The sequence below is a fragment of the Telopea speciosissima genome, chromosome 1 (genome assembly GCF_018873765.1).
Source record: "Telopea speciosissima isolate NSW1024214 ecotype Mountain lineage chromosome 1, Tspe_v1, whole genome shotgun sequence".
Lineage (NCBI taxonomy): Eukaryota > Viridiplantae > Streptophyta > Magnoliopsida > Proteales > Proteaceae > Telopea > Telopea speciosissima.
In genome coordinates, this window is record NC_057916.1 from 8,871,517 (window position 1) to 8,889,452 (window position 17,936).

At 36.8% G+C, this 17,936-nt stretch overlaps 1 pseudogene; it reads left to right on the forward strand.

Annotated features, from left to right (window-relative positions):
* The first annotated feature begins 12,470 nt into the window (after nucleotides 1-12,470).
* On the forward strand, nucleotides 12,471-15,055 carry LOC122656048 (annotated as a pseudogene).
* The last annotated feature ends 2,881 nt before the right edge of the window (nucleotides 15,056-17,936 follow it).

The window sequence follows — 17,936 nt, forward strand, 5'->3', positions numbered from 1 at the left end:
TCTGACCATTGGATTTCCGAGCTGCTACATGTCAGCATCTCCATCTAGCATTGTCGCATTGCCGAGCTTTAGGGAATTGGAGAGGGTAATTTTCCATTTTTCCCCTCCTCCCAATTACCAACATCCAATAATTTTAATAAACTTTAACGATAGGAAAAAGATAATTATGCTTGTCAGTGGGCTTGGTGATGATGAGCAAGCATCTTAGAATGGAAAATTATCCTCTCAGGTTTTCTACACGGTACAGTTCCCTAGTGCCTCTAATAAGAGGGGGGTGGATCCCACCCGAACAGTGTGTTCAGGGAGGGGGATAAAGTGGTCTTTTCGGTCCCTTTGAGAGGAACCAGACGAATTGTACCGGACAAGAACCTGAGAGGGTAGAGATCCTCCTAGAACGGTGTAGGACTTATTTTATGAATCATTATAAAAAAAATTATGAAATTAATTTTTAAATTACCAAAACACCCTTGATAGGATTGAACAGCCTTGAAATCAATAAAATTTCATGGTTAAGAAATTTAAATCCTGAGTATCAAAAAGATGGTTGGAAAATATTTTAATTTTAACAAGTATTTGATAAAATATTTTATTTTCAACCCCATGGGACCCACTAACTAAAAACTTTTGCCTAAAATAGTTTCTAATTTCCATCCCATTTGAAAGTACTTGACATGAGTTTTCAAATGCATTTTGAATCTTAAAATTTGAATTTTGAACCTCAAAGTAATTGATTTTTAAATTTCACGAGGAATTTATAAAGGATTAGATGGATAAACCCTAGACCAGAGCCAATCTAAACCCAGGCCTAGGTTTGCCCAAATTAGCAACCGGAATTTTCTCAAGCCAACGCCAAATGACCCAAGGCTTACCTCGGCCCAATTTGTCGAGGCCTTAATTCTTATCCAACCCCTTACAAGCTAAGAAACACTTCAAAACTGAGGTCGCTTGGACCTTTACAGAATACATGTTCTTTATTAAACAGGTTTCTCTTAACCAACACTAAAATAATGAACTGATGTTCTTCATTTCCTGTCTAATTTGTAATGTCTAATTCTTGCCATTATTTTTTTGTCATGTGGATCACCAAGTTTTAAGTGTTTCCTTTGCACAACTCATAACAGCTGGTACATGTTTGGTAATTGAGTTAAAAATACAAGTTTCTAATACCTTTAACTTCATCTAATAAAATGCCTTGTTATGAGTTATCCCATCCCATTGAAGAAAAGGAAAGCAAAACACAAGTTTCCTCCATCACCATTGAAAGGACATTATACCATAAATAAATGATGAAATGAAAAATAATACGGAAACAAAAAAGGTAATCTATCATTCAAAAGAATGAAGCCTGGTAGAGTGCTGTGGTCAGATGAGAACGAGATGTCATTCCTGCCCACCAGAATGGAGAATTCAAATACAAAATTAATGAATTGAAGAAATTACAACAATGAAATGAAGAATTCAAAAACGAATCATACAATTCATAAGAAAGCTTTGAATGTTTTCTTCATTGGCCTCTACTTCAACCATCCCTCTTTTCAATTTCTCACGGCACATTATTGACATAGAAAATCAAACACAGATTGCAAAACATGTCAAACATAGGTATGTATCAATCTTTTACCACAAAAATCACTTCTTTCATCTTGTTGTTTCCCTTGGCCGTCTTTACATGAAAAAATTGATCTTTAATATAAAGAAATTTAACTTTAACATCGCTAAAATACATTTTAACCGTCCGGATTTGTGTCCAAGACAATTTGGCGTTGAGAGTTTTGACATGAGCACATGGCGGACGCCTCTTAAGCTCAAGAGAGTAAAACGCGGTGGTAAGAATAACAAAGATATCGTATGTTATATAGAGATTATATCTTAGAATAGGACAAGAACAACTCCAATGTAGGAATTAGGGACTCAGGGAGAGAAAAAATCATTAATACCTTATATTTTCAAATAGTATTTCTCTCTAACTTTAGACTCATTTTATGATTTTTCTTGCCCAATCCTCCCAAAAAGTGTAGTGATCACTTGAAAAATCTGTTTTTGTTGCCGGTTGTACTCGCTTTCCATTTCTTTAACCGGGGTTGGAGAAGGTGGCCTTGCCATGACAAATTGTTCGTATGATCAGCCCTTTGCCTGAGTTCTGCAGATCTCTCACCCCATTGTCGTTGGAGTTTACCAGGTAGGCAGTCTATTTGACAATGGAAAAAATCAGATCTTCGTTGATAAATGGACTAATAAAAGATCATGAGAAGGAAATGGAGAGGGAAAATTTTCTCTGAAATTTCCAAAGAAAATAGAAAGAAAGCGGAACATCAATCAGAAAGGGAGATACAATAAGGGCTTCTGAAGATGGCAAGAGCCGCGCCACGACTAGAAGCAGCAGGGAAGAATAGCCACAACCCACAAGTTAAGGAGATATGAAGAGTCAAGATGAAAGAGAGAGTGAAATAGGGTTTTCTAAACCCCTTTTTTTGGTTTTTCTTTTATCTTTGCTAATATTTAAAGGCAAAACGTTTGCTAGTCGGCAGAGCAGGTAACCGTATTGATGAAGGGGAGTAATCTCATCCCTCGAAAAAGCATCTCATAAACGTGATCGTTCAATCATTTCTTTACCTATATCTAAATATAGTATTATATACAGTTATTTTGTAATTTAAAATGTGTTTATTCTGATTGTATTTCGGTATTTCCCATTCCCAATACGCAACAGTCTCCTCTCTTCGGTGTCACTTCGAGCACTCCGTCGCAGAGTCCTTCCTGTTCATCCAAGAGTCTCAGGTGCCGGGGGTGGGCAGCAGAGGGATCACGTAAGATGGGAGTTGGGGGGTGAGGTGGTCCGCAATAGAGGAGCGCACAAGGGAAGCAGGGTTCGGAAGTGGGAGGCTCTCCTCTATTGCAGCAGGGTTCGAAAATGGGAGAGCACGACAGGGGAGCAATAGGTTATGCTATCGTGGGAGATGGTAGATGGCAAGGGTTTGACTGGAGAAATCAATAGAGAAAGAGTGGAACGTACCCCTTGAGAGAAAAAGAAACTGATGAAAGACTGTCAAAAAAGTGTGGAAATTTAGCGTGGTTTCCTCCATCTTCAACTTCTTCGTTTTTCCTCTTTGTCTCCTCTATCTTCTGCTCCACAGTTTGGATACCAGCTCCACCATCTCTAATCTTGGCTTTAGGCCCAAAGACATTGAAACCATTTTTATTTTTTTTCTCAGATTGTTGACCTTAACAATATCCCAATCGAAGCCATCATTGCTTGCTTCTCTGAGGGAGGCACTAGTGCCAGTTGCTCTTCAAGCAACTTCCCATGGAACACCCTGCTCTCACACCATTATATCAAATGCAGCTCTTCACCGAATAGCCTTTGCTCTATATCATAAATCCACCAAGATGGAAGAGAGAGGAGCAATTGGAACGAGAGAGAGATCTCGAATCCTCTGTTCCCCTTCTTCTGCAACACTGCAAATTTCCCAAATCTAAGGCCGGAGACGAGTGCAACGAAATCCAAATCCTTACAAAAACTATTGAAGATGGGACTACCGGATCAGATTAGCGAGTTTTGTTGAATCGAATCAGGTTAGCGAGGTAAGAAAAACCTGTGTGAAATACAAGCCAGAGAGGATTCGGAGGAAATAGGTTTCCAAAAGGAAAGGGAGCTCGAAAGTTTCGATTTCTTCAATTTTGAGCCATACGTATTACAGGGTATAAATAATATATTTATTAATTTATGCAATACGAATTTCATAATAATATTGTATGTTATTTTATTCCGAACCAACACATATGATTTATGAGTTCATATCCTACGGTCCAAAAAGAAACCCCTCAAAAGATCCCCTATATGGGGGTGACGGACCAGGAAACCCCAACCCTTAACATATTTAAATATCCTAATTTGTTGTCAGGAAATGGTGATTTGACTCAATCTGAATGTGTCTCCGAACCACCACCAACGTGGCCGACTAGACTTTAGCCCTGTTAGGTTCCACCGACGTGTCAAAGTTGGGACGGAATCGGGTAAATTGGCTCAAACCAAACCGAAATATCCTGGTCCAAATCGAGCTGGAATCTTATTAGGTTGATTTCGGTTTGGAGGATTATGACCCCAAAACCAAATTAAATGAAATCAAAATCAGCTCAAAACCCGAGTTGAAATCAAACTAATCTACCCTGATAAGAAATCGATAACAACCTGAAACCCATTAAAATTATATATTTTGTCTATAATTTTATATAAATGTTTATGGTGAACCGAACCCAAATTGGGCCAAAATCAAAACTAACCCAATAGCAAACCGATATAAGAAACCAATGTAAACCCGAAACCGAAACCGAGCCAAAATTGAACTTTCCTTATTGGTTTAATTTCGATTTAACCATTCGCACAACGAAACTGACTCAAACTGATCCAAAATTGACCCAAACTTACCGATTGACTCGCCTAACCCCTATTTATGGAATTATTATTAATCTTCTTTTTGAAAATATAAATACATTCAAGGCTAACAGGTATTAGAGAATCATTTTCCCTCTTTTATTAATAAATTAAAAAAGACAAAAGATTTTGTGTTTAGCCGTGTATGGAGCAAGACCATGCCTGCAATTGTTGGATGGAATGAGGGGTTGTGCATTGATTAGACCCGTCTGATGGTTGAAAGCATGACCGTGCACCATGCACGGCTTTATAAAAAAACTCTTCCCATTAAAATCTAAGGGAGTTTTATTTACACTATCAGACACCAGCTTTTAAAACAATTACTATTTTAAAGATGATGACAATTTCAATCATGAGACCAACTAACTAAACAATTTTGCCTAAAATAGTTTCCGATTTCCATCCCATTTGAAAGTACTTGGGATGAGTTTTCAAATGCATTTTGAATCATAAAATTTGAATTTTGAACTTCAAAGTAATTGATTTTTAAATTTCAAGAGGAATTTATAAAGGATTAGATGGATAAACCCTAGACCAGAGCCAATCTAAACCCAGGCCTAGGTTGGCCCAAATCAGCAACCAGAGCTTTCTCAAGCCAACGCCAAATGACCCAAGGCTTACCTCGGCAATTTGTCGAGGCCTTATCCAACCCCCCTTACAAGCTAAGAAACACTTCAAAACTGAGGTCGTTTGGACCTCTACAGAATAAATGTTCTTTATTAAACAGGTTTCTCTTAACCAACACTAAAATGATGAACTTATGTTCTTCATATCCTGTCTAATTTGTAATGTCTAATTCTTCCCATTTTTTGTCATGTGGATCACCAAGTTTTAAGTGTTTCTTTTGCACAAATCATAACAGCTGGTACATGTTTGGTAATTGAGTTAAAAATACAAGTTTCTAATACCTTTAACTTCATCTAATAAAATGCCTTGTTATGAGTTATCCCATCCCATTGAAGAAAAGGAAAGCAAAACACAAGTTTCCTCCACCACCATTGAAAGGTCATTATACCATAAATAAATAATGAAATGAGAAATAATAGGGAAACAAAAAATGTATCCATCATTCAAAAAGAATGAAGCTTGGTACAATGCTTTATTAAGTGGTAAGATGAGAACGAGATGTCATCCCTGCCCACCAGAATGGAGAATTCAAATACAACATTAACGAATTGAAGAAATTACAACAATGAAATGAAGAATTCAAAAACGAATCATACAATTCATAAAAGAGCTTTTGAATGTTTTCTTCATCGGCCTCTGCTTCAACCATCCCTTCCAATTTTTCACCACACATTATTGACATAGAAAATCAAACACAGATTGGAAAACATGTCAAACACAGGTATGTATCAATCTTTTATCACATATATCACTTCTTTCATTCTTCTTATTCCCCTCAATCTTATCTCAGAAGGCAGTTCTCTCATCTTGTTATTCTCCTCATTCTTCAATCTTCTACCCTCAATCCCATTTTTTCATATCCATAAAAAAAAAAAAAAAAATCTCAGTTTCTTCATTCATCCCAATGATCTACAACTTATTTTTTACTGAGATCACCCTATCGTTAACAAAAAACTGAGATTCTATAGTAATTCAAAATGCGAGTTCTCGCATCATATTAAGGAAATCAAGTTTGGCCTCAAGAAATTGAACTTTAATATGTAGAAATTGAACTTAAAACTCAATAAAATAAATTTTAATACGAAGAAATAGATTTTTAAGGAGAAAAAAAATCCTTAATACCTTATAATTTCAAATATTATTCCTCTCTAACTTTAGACTCATCTTATGATTTTTCTTGCCCAATCCTCCCATTCCAAAAAGTGCAGTGATCACATGAAAAATCTGTGTTTGTTGGTGGTTGTACTCGCTTTCCATTTCTTTAACCAGTGTTGGAGATAGTGGCCTTGCCATGACAAATTATTCGCTGGAAGTATGATCAGCCCGAGTTTATCAGGTAGGCAGTCTATTTGACAATGGAAAAAATCAGCGTAAATGGATCAATAAAAGATCATGAGAAAGAAATGGAGAGGGAAAGTTTTCTCTGAAATTTCCAAAGAAATTAGAAAGAAAGCGGAACATCAATCAGAAAGGGAGATACAATAAGAGCTTCTGAAGATGGCAAGAGCCGCGCCACGATTAGAAGCAGCAGGGAAGAATAGCCACAAGTTAAGGAGACATGAAGAGTCAAGATGAAAGAGAGAGTGAAATAGGGTTTTCTAAACCCCTTTTTTTGTGTTTTCTTTTATCTTTGCTAATATTTAAATATCCTAATTTGTTGTCAGGAAAAGGTGATTTGACTCAATCCACATTGGTTGGATGTGTCTCCGAACCACCACCGACGTGGTCTACAAGACTTTACCCCTATTGGGTTCCACCCACGTGTCGAAGTTAGGACCGAATCGGGTAAACTGGCTCAAACCAAACTGGAATATTTCGGTCCAAATCGAGCTGGAATCTTATTGAACTGGTTTCGATTTGGCAGATTATGACCTCAAAAGTGAATCAAATCAAATCGAAATCAGCTCAAAACCCGAGATGAAATCAAACCAATCTACCTTGATAAGAAACTGATAACAACTTGAAACCCATTAAAAATCATATTTTTTTTTTATAAATTTATATAAATGTGTATGGTGAATCGAACCCAAATCGGGCCAAAATTGAAATTGACCCAATAGCAAACCAATATAAGAAATCGATATAAACTCGAGACCAAAACCAAGTCAAAACTGAACTTTCCTTATTGGTTTAATTTCAGTTTCACCATTCCCACAACGAAACTAACTCAAACTGACCCGAAGCTGGCCCAAACTTATCAATTGATACCCCTAACCCCTATTCATGGAATTATTATTAATCTTCTTTTTGAAAATATAAATAAATTCAAGGCTAATTGGTATTAGAGAATCATTTTCCCTCTTTTATTAATAAATTAAAAAAGATAACAGATTTTGTGTTTGGCCGTGTATGGAGCAAGACCATGCCTGCAATTGTTGGATGGATTGAGGGGTTGTGCATTGATTAGGCCCGTCTAATGGTTGAAAGCATGACCATACACCATGCACGGATTTATAAAAAAAACTCTTCCCATTAAAATATAAAGGAGTTTTATGTACACTATCTCAACACTCGTTTTTTAAATAATTAAAATTTTAAAGATGATGTGACAATTTCAACCATATGAATGTCTAAATAATGATAGAAGTAAAAGGTATCAAATTTCATTCAAAAGCTTTTTTATTAACACCTTAAGAGGTGTCAGATTATTTGTGCTTTAAATTTTTTTCTTTCTCTTAATGTAACACTTTTTTTTATGAGGATAATTTTATGATTTCACATGCAGTCAAAAAATGTGCAAAAACAATGGTAGTTTTTTTTTTTTTGGGTGAAACAATGGTAGTTTTTATAATGTCATAGTGAGAAGTGACTTTCAAATTATTTTGAACCTTATTTTTGTTTTTTTTGTGAAATTTTTTGAAACCTTATTTCACCTTTTACTTAAAATTCTTTTAAGTAATAATGTAATGATAAGTTACTGTCAAATTATTTAAAAAATCATTTTTTATCGTTTATCAAAGAACTTTTGAGAGTAAAAAATGGACAACTACGTGACCAGACAACGATTTATTACTCATTCAAGGAAAAAGATTATTGTCTGATCACACTCTCTGTTAGCAAAAATGCGTTTAAAACGGAGTTTTAATGTATTCACGCTTTTTATCGTTTTAAACACATTTTACAGTATATTTGAGAAAATAGGCAAATGACAAGCATTTCCATTTTAAACGCGTTTAATACACATTCTTCCTTTTTTAGCGTTTTGTAAGACTTTGGATTTAAGTGATCATATCTCTTTCTCTCAAACTCTGATCAATTTGGTTCTTTCACCAATGTAAAGATGACTCAAACGACTACATTTTTCATGGTATCACCTTCATCTCAAGGTCAATGTACAGATATCGAAATTAAAACATGTATTTCAAATAATTCTTCAATTTATATGAGATTAGTACCGCTTTATAGGTTTCGTTTTTTCAAATATAAATATTTAAAACTCACACTATCCATTTTTCTTTTTTTACCGTTCTCTGGTTTCTTCGATGGTTTTATTTGATCATTTGGTTGCAAATTTTTATCGTTTAAAACCTGTAGCGTACAATTCTTTTTTTTTTTTCCCGTTTTTGCTAACTATGTTCACACCTCCCTACACCCTCTCACATAGCAAATTAAGACCATTACACCCCTATTGATCAATGCGCATATGCGTGTTGCCATTGGCCAGCTGCTGATGCAGTGATAACAACGCGACCAAAAAAAATTCTTTTTCCTCTACTAAAGTATCCGCAAACGTTATAGGTAAAGAATAATAAAGAATCATAATCACATTGACAGCTGTAGCGCATTTGTAATGTCCAAATAACAGCTGTAGCCCATTTATAATATCCAAACAGAAATTATTATTATTTTTTTGAATAATGTCCTACGGCTGTGAGGGTTTAAAAAGATTCCCACGCGGCTCGAGGATGTTTTGTTTATTACAATAAAGAATGATAATGACAGCTAACGGCCCACTTGCCGTTCCCCTCCTCCCAATCAATGTCAAAGACTTTATTATATAGGAGCACAAAAAATAAGAAAAAGATTCCCACGCGGTGCGAGGATATTTTTCCACGGCCTCTCACGTTCTGTCGTTCTGAACAACATATGGATCCCGCCAAAAACGACTGGCGCATTAAAGAGGATCCACCGTCCACGTCCAAGTGTCCAACTATGTGGGGCCCAAAATCATTTTTTGGCATCGAGGATCGATATGTATATTCCTCTTTTCCTTTTCCAAGATGTTCACAAGAGGGGACCCTTTGTTTAAAGTCCCATAGCAGGGATTAAAAACGCTCCGTGACGAAAGCGGTGAGTGCCTACAAAGCATGGTTCTGAATCTCAGATGGATTGGTATCGGTCGATGCCGATCCCAAGATTAGACCGATATAATAAGGTTTGATTAGATCGTTTTTGGATCAGTCGATCCAATCCAATCCAATCCTTAAGGGTGCGTTTGGTTGCGTAAATCTTTTGGATGTGGTCTGATTGTGGATGGTCATCCACTTGAGTTACCGTCTGTTGAATCGTAATTCTAAAAAATAAACTGTTTGATTATCATGATTCTGCGATGTGATTCTTCCTGAAAAACTGTTTGGTTACCCTGAGTCTGTCAGTTGGAGTCACTCTGAATCTATCTGAAAAACTGTTTGGTTACCCTGAGTCTGTCAGCTGGATTTACCTGAATCTACCTAAATACTAAACCTTACATTTAAAAGTATAAAACACATTAACAAAAAAAAAATACGATTACCATATTAATGTTCTCAAATAATTAATTAAATCCAATTACCAACCAACCTTATATAACCTAAAATTATTAATATGCCATTGCTATGTGTGAGTGTGAGCTAAGGTGTAGGAGTAGCAAGGGGTGGGGGTGAGTGTGTGCTCAGGTGTAGGGGTAGCAAGGGGTGAGAGTGACTGTGTCAGTGTTGTGTTCAGGTGTAGGGGTAGCAAGGGGTGGGGGTGAGGGTGTGCTCAAGTATGACAACATACAGGGTATGACTCAGTATGACTGAATAGCTTTCATTTAAGTAAAACAAAAGTTCAGATTCCCCCAAGCCTCACCCTTTTTTGATGGGTAATCAGTTCACTTCAAGATAAGAAATTAAATAAGAAGCTATTGCTACATGAGAGTCATGATGGAGTCAAACCATCATCTCCTGGGAACAAACCCAGGTGCTCTTCCTTTTGAGCTAAAGACTCACCTACCTACATAAACCATGTCACAAAAACATATAGCAATTGAACAAAAGAGAAAAAAAACATTTGAAGCCAACCCACAGATCCAACATCATTTATTTTCTGCTGTTCTTCCTTATTATCTAATTGTCCAACCATACTCAATACCATCACCTTCTCCTGATCATTCTTTTTATTTAATTTAATTTTCTGTTTGGTTCTGCACTAAGAGGCACCTTCTCCCCCACATTCTCATCTTCCTTGTGAGAGATGATGTAATTGGCCTTGGCCTGGGCCTGGGCCTGCTCTTTGTCCTTAATGAATTAGGCTTTTACCTTAAAAGAAAATCATAATATGCCTCAAATCCATCAAGTTTATAAACAAATATAAATAAGAACAGCAGCAAAATATCCACAGGGTCCTACATAACCATGCTACAATCATACCAGTGCAAGTTCATCTACTACAACATAACAATCAACAATGGATAACGAACAGTGTGAAATGATTTGTGAGCAATTTGACTTGCTATCAGATAGAGCTTGCTGGAGTATGTAGAAATCCAAAGAACATATTACTTTGCAACCCAAAAGTGAGCAAATGGAATCAAAAGCACCTTAGGAGATCCAAGAACATCAATATACACATCTTATGAATCAGGAACCACTGAAAGTTGATAGTTGAGAGGCAGATCAATAAAAATAGAACAGTACAGATATCAATACCAATACATCATATTAGATCCCTTGGCATTGCAAACCCCATAAAATAGAGACACAAGGGATCCAAACTTATTTTCCTGATAATTGATTGGATGCCTAAGAATTTGTTGAACCAAAGGATTGATGCTGCCAACCAAATAAACGGGACGACATATTATGTGGACGGACATATTAGACTTAACAGATAAAAATAAACAATTGCAAATAAACCCACCATAAAGCCAAAAGAAGGGACCAATCAGCCCCTAATAAGCTTACAATTACTCAATCATTGGTACTATACTGGCGTGTCTCTCTCCTCCTACTGCAGCCACTGATTGGATTTGATCAAGTGAAGAGGACTAAACTGGAGCCATCTTTCACCTGGTATGGACTGGAAAGATCTTTTCAGTTCTGCAGTTGTTCATCAGATCTGATTTGCTTCAACATACTGAATTCTGTTAAATGCTAATTTTCAACTACCAAAGGGTTCTTTTCCATCATTTTCATGATCTATACATAAAGGCCATTCACCAGCTTTCCAGCCAGGAACAACTCCCAACATCAGCCAGCCAGTAGGAAGTAGTACACAAACTAGAATTAAAGGACAGCAAGCAAGAATAAAGAGAGAGAGAGAGAAGCACAGGATGAACAACAGAAAATAGATATCACAGAGTATGAGGACCAAACTGCTCTGCTCTGTTGGCATAGCTAAAATAGGTTTCATCACCGTATCACAAGGCTCTAATGCCATAATTACTACAACATGCATGAAGCATTTCTTCCATCAAGCCCAAAGAGGACAATGTACGTAAATTCCTAAAAAGAAAACAATACTAGCATGAACAGGAACAAGCTCTTACTGCAGGGTACGTCCTAACAAGAAAGGTATTTGGGGGTAGTAGGAGCTGCTGACGAAACAATGAGAGTTTAACACATCAATCACAAAATAAAAATTACATACAAGCATAAGCTGCTGCCCATGTGATTTTGAATTAAAATACACAAGCAGCAATCACACAATAGACCTAAAACCTATCCATCGGTCTCTGTATTTGATAAAATTCACTCAAACAAGATAACAAAAAAGAAACTACTGCATCAAATATAATTTCATATCTTAAAGCTGCAAATTTCAGTTTAGAAATAAAACCCATCAAAGAGACCCTATTGAGAAACAAAGTCAAGCGTAGGACAAGAGTAAAATCAACATATAAAATAGAAAGGTTCATAGCAAGCAACCAGAATAGAAAGTGTTTAGTTCATTCCCTATTATAGATTCCTTGGTGTTTGAGCGTATATAAATTTGACTGTGTTTGGGGGTTCAACATAAAAAAAATTGAGGATTTCAGGGTTTGGGCATATAAAAAATCCTCAATTTAGGGTTCAACATAAAACAAAAAACAAACTTCACAAAAACTAGGGATTTGAGGGTTTGGGGTTCGAAACAGAGATGGAAGAGATGGATGTATCAGTCATAGAAAGAATGAGGGAGGCAAAGAGGGCGATATAGCATACCTAGGATGAATTTGTTCCTTGGAGAAGCGATGGAGGAGCTTCGTTCGGAGAAGCAGGTTGGACCGTCTACAGCAATGGAGGAGCTTTTCCTTGGACAAGTATCACGAAGGAGAGTGTGAGCTTGGGACTTGCAGACACAAGGTTCGAGTTCGTTGGAGCTTTGTTCGTGAGGCGATGGAGGTTGGAGGAAGATAGGTTTTGAGTTTGTGAAAGAGAGTAGAGAGGAAGCGCGAGAGTCCGAGAGAGTCCGAGAGAGAGAGAACGCAGGTTCAAGCCATGGATGAACAATCGTTGTTTCCCTAGGTCGTGAGAGAGTCGAGAGAGAGGTCGCGATTCATGAATTGTTTTTTGATTTAGGGCAAGAAGCTATCATTCAATGTTGGATGATGCTATTTATACTAACACTAGAATTTGTAATTCATATCTGAGTTCACCTAAAAAGGTAAACTCAGATATGGATCATGTTTAGTGTAAAAATCAGAATCATGCAATTCTTATAATCCATTGGAATTAGGCAACCAAACGGTTTTATTAATTTAGAATTATGGTCCAACAGAACACTATTCTGTTGATTTACGCAACCAAACGCACCCTAATTGATCCAACTGAATAATTTTTTATTTTTTTATTTTTTTAAAATTTTTAAGTTTTATTTTTGTTATTATCTTGACCGAGGTTGATCGATACTAATCGATACCAACTAATATTGACTAATCTGATCTAGATAATATCGATCGATCCGATCCCAAGATCAAAACACCCACCAACTTTAACTAATACATGATCAATTTGTATCGATTCGATCTCGATCCAAAAAGATTTTGGCAATGACGGATACCTGAATTTTGAACCTTCTTACAAAAATTTAAAATCCAAGTATAGGACTCAGTGTTGGTCATGGCCGATACTTTTTTGGACTGGTACAAATTGATCAGTCAAAAAAGAACCCCAAAATTGTTTTTTTTAGAGTAACTTGTAGCAGCGCTGCCCTCTAAATCTCAAACTCACCCATAAACGCAATACCTAAATCAAGACCGTTGATATATTTTAAATGAATCTTAATAGTTTATTATTTTATTTATCTTTTAAATTAGGGAAAGGTTTCGTACACGATCGTGTAAACCGTGTACGAAACCTTTCATATAAAGGGGATCTGAAACCATTAATTTTCACTTCATTCTAATTCCCCTAATGGCTCAAGGCCACATGATTCCAATGATAGACATAGCGAGATTGCTAGCCCAACAAGGCATTACCATCACCATCGTCACTACCCCACGTAACGTTTTTCGATTCAAATCGATCATCGATCATCGATCGTGCCGCCGAAGCCGGCCTTCGAATCCGACTTCTCCAACTTCGTTTCCCATCTACAGAATTCGGATTACCAGATGGATGTGAGAATCTCGACAATCTCCCCTCACGAGAACTGATCAAAAATTTCTTCAACGCTGCAAGCATGCTTCAACCAGCCTTGGAGCAATCTCTTCAAGAAATAGAACCATACCCGAGCTGCTTAATCTCCGATATGGGTCTTCCATGGACATCTCATACGGCTCTTAAGTTTGGAATTCCAAGGTTTTTCTTCAGTGGTATGTCTTGCTTCAGTCTCTTGTGCAACCAAAACTTACTCTGTTACAAGCCGCATGAAAGTGTCGACTCCGATTCGGAGCCCGTTGTGGTTCCAGGCATGCCTCATCGAATCGAGCTAACAAAGGCTTAGTTATCGGGAAGTGTTCGTGACGATGAACCCTCTATCAGAGAAATCAGAAAACAAGTCAGAGAAGCTGAGCGAACGACGGATGGTGTGGTGATTAACAGTTTTTACGAATTGAAAACTTGTTATGTGGATGAGTACCAGAAGCTTATGGGGAAGAAAGCTTGGTGTGTTGGCCCTGTTTCACTATACAACAAGGAAGCCTCAGATAAGGTTGAGAGAGGTAATAAAGCAGCCATTGATGAGGACCAATGCTTGGAGTGGTTGGATTCGAGAGAAGCAGAGTCTGTGGTTTACGTTTGTCTTGGAAGCCTATGCCCCTTGGCTCCTTCACAATTGATTGAGATTGGGTTGGCTTTGGAGAGATCGCATCGCCCATTTGTATGGGTGATCAGACAAGGAAACAACAATAAACCATCAGAAGAATTGGAGAGATTGGAACAGAGGACCAAAGGAAGAGGGCTTTTGATTCGAGGCTGGGCACCACAAGTGTTGATCTTGTCACACAGGGCAGTGGGAGTTTTCGTAACACATTGTGGGTGGAATTCGACCCTGGAAGGGGTGAGTGCAGGTGTGCCTATGATAACATGGCCCATGTTTGCAGATCAATTCTATAACAAGAAACTGATTGTGCAGATTTTGGGGATTGAAGTAAGGGTTGATGTGGATGTCTCTTGTCAAATGGGGGAAGGTGAAAAGCTTGGGGTTTATGTGAAGGGAGAAGAGGTTGAGAAGGCAATTGGGATTTTAATGGATGGTGGAGAGGAAGGAGAAGTGGTAAGGAAGAAAGCAAAAGAGGTTGGGGAGATAGCAAACAGAGCAGTTGAAGAATGGGGTTCTTCTCATCTCAACATCTCACTCTTTATTCAAGACATCAAGCATTCAAGCTTCAGGTAGTAGAGAAGCAATCATGGAGGAGAGGAGTTGATTTGAAGTGAAATCAAAGAGGGTTGTATTTATTATAATTGTATGGAGAAAGGTTTTGTACACGATTTACACCATGTACGAAACCTTTATCCTTTAAATTATTACCGGCTGTTAGCCTGTTACAGGTTTCTTTTCTCTCATTTTTACGCTGGTTAAGTCAGTGAAGACCCCCGGCAGCCAAACTGTAATCGTCTCCTCCAAGGAGAGCCACCAGAGCAGTCCAAAGAGACCAGAATTTACTTCCGATCATCACAGCAACCCACCGCTGGTTTCTTCAAGATCTCCATGAGAAATCAAGATTTGGTCTAACATTAGCTAGGTAGCTTCTCTATGAGAGAGAGAGAGAGAGAGAGAGAGAAGGGAAATGTGAGATCAGAAACATTAAAGGCTCGACCAGGTCTCAATGAGGAGATAAATTGAAGAACAAAGAACAATACTTCAATTATTAGGGGTTTGGGGACTGAATCACATTACAAAATTAGTATTTTTTTAACACAAAGCAGGCAAATCTGGCTTTGACGCTTTGTTCTTCCTGTAACGGTCAAATCGGATTAGAAATCGTCTAATCCCAACCCTGACCGTTACATGAATTAGACGATTTCTAATCCGATTTGATCAATTTTTCAAAACATTATTCCATTGTCAGAAAGTAGAAAATATATTCTTTAAGTTTTTCTAATAGATTTAAAAGGATAGGGATCGCTGCTAAGTTGCGTTGCCTTTGTATCAACATGAAGATCAATGAGAGCATGTCTCGGACACTGTTAGTAAAAACATGTTTAAAATTCCGTTATAAATACGTTTCTGTTTTAAACACATTTTGTTGTATGTTTTTCAAAGATACAGTAAAATACGGCAAATGATAAGTATTCTCATTTTAAACGCATTTAAAACGTGTTTAAAACACGTTTAAAACATGTTTTCTTTTTTGGATATTTTTTAAGACTTTGGACTTAACTTACCATATCTCTCTCTCTCTCCTGAACTCTGATCGGCCCGATTCTTTCACCAACCTAAAGATTACTCAAAGGCCTACATTTTCATAATATCACCTCAACTCAGGGTCAATGCACGGATATCGAAAATAGAAGCATGTATTTCAAATAAAAATTCCTCAATTTATATGAGAATAGTGCCATTTTTTTTGTTTCATATATTTTTCTAAAATATAAACGTTTAAAACTCGTACCGTCCGTTTTTTGTTTTTTATCGTTCTCTTTTTTTTTTATCGTTTTATTTGACTGTCCATTTGTAATTTTTTATCGTTTAAAACCCATACCGTAAGACTCCGTTTATTTGTCATTTCCGTTTTTACTAACTATGGTCTCGGAAGTATCAACACTGTCAGGATTTTCATATTTCAGGAGGCAGGATCGTCATTTCAACCCCTCTGTCTCTAAACACAAGCACCACAAAGCGTTACAAGGATCTTTTCCCATCCGTTTAAAAATAAATTAAAATTATCTCTAAAGGTATCTCAACACCTACATCCAAATTTTTACTGAAAAGAGATGAAGCAATTTGAACCATATAAATGTTATATTTTATACACATCAATTTCAGTCTCCAATTCCATCATAACTTATTTTCCTTGTCAATAAAATTCTATACTTATTCAATGCCCAATGTGGCATAACTTGGGCGGTTGTTATAGGGATATATCATTTATACATACTTGTAGAGAACCCACCCTCATAAATAATTATTTGAAGAAAAAAAATCTCTACTTGGTGGTGTTTTCTACGCCCTCTCACATGGCATCGTGAGATGACGGTTCAAACCTAGGTGTGCTCACCCATTGACCCAGACGCGTGTATAAAGACCATGCTACCAAATAGAGATCTTTTGCCCTTACTTGAAATATCTGCATCCGTATAGAATGCTTTTAATCTCTGGCCCCCTATCCCCACCCCTCTTTTTATTTTGTTGTCTCTAACATTTTTATGCTTCTTTGTACCGGCCTCCCTAGAGGCTTTATTCAATAGATTTTTAATAAAAGGAAGAAAAAAAAAAAAAAGTTTAGAATGCGCTCTCCACTCCCCTCCTTTCAAAATCTAATGATTTTTATAGAACACTTATAGCTTGGTGCAGTGCTTTAATAAGATGAGTAGAGTGAAAATAAAAATGAAAGAGAAGAATGGAAAGTCACTCTGCCCACCAGAATGGAGAATTCAAATATAAAATTTGTCAATTGAATAAGATACAAGACTGTTCAAAAAGAATTCAAAATACAATTCCTCACTAAATTTTAGTGGTAATCTAAAACCAGTATAGAAAAGCAAAAGACAGAGATAGGTTAAAAAAGAGACATATTATTGGTAACTTGAACGGAATCTTCATTAACCTCTGTCCCAATCTTCCCCTTTGAATTCCTCACCTTATTGACATTGCAAAAAACTTGACTGCCATTAGAGTTACTTCTCTCATCCTTGTTATTCCGCTCATTCCTCCATTGCAATCACTCGAATCTTAGTTTTCATATCCATAAAAAAAAATCACAATTTCAATCTTCATTCATCCCCAATGTTATGTAACTTATTTTCTAATGACTTTAATTCTTCTATCTTGAGCCAACAAGAAAATACCCTTGCTTATTAACACCTCCAAATCTTATCTCAAATTGCTTACACCCCACTAATTCAAAGTGCAAGCTCAATCTAAAATGCAAGCTTGCATCATATCATGCATCCTCACATTTATGTCATACCATATTATCTTGAAGAAATTGAACTATATAAGATGATGAAATTCAACTTTAACCGGAAGAAATTGTGCTTTAAAGAGAGGAAGAATCCTTAATACCTTATATTTTCATATATTCTTCCACCCAATCTTTAAAATCGACATTGCA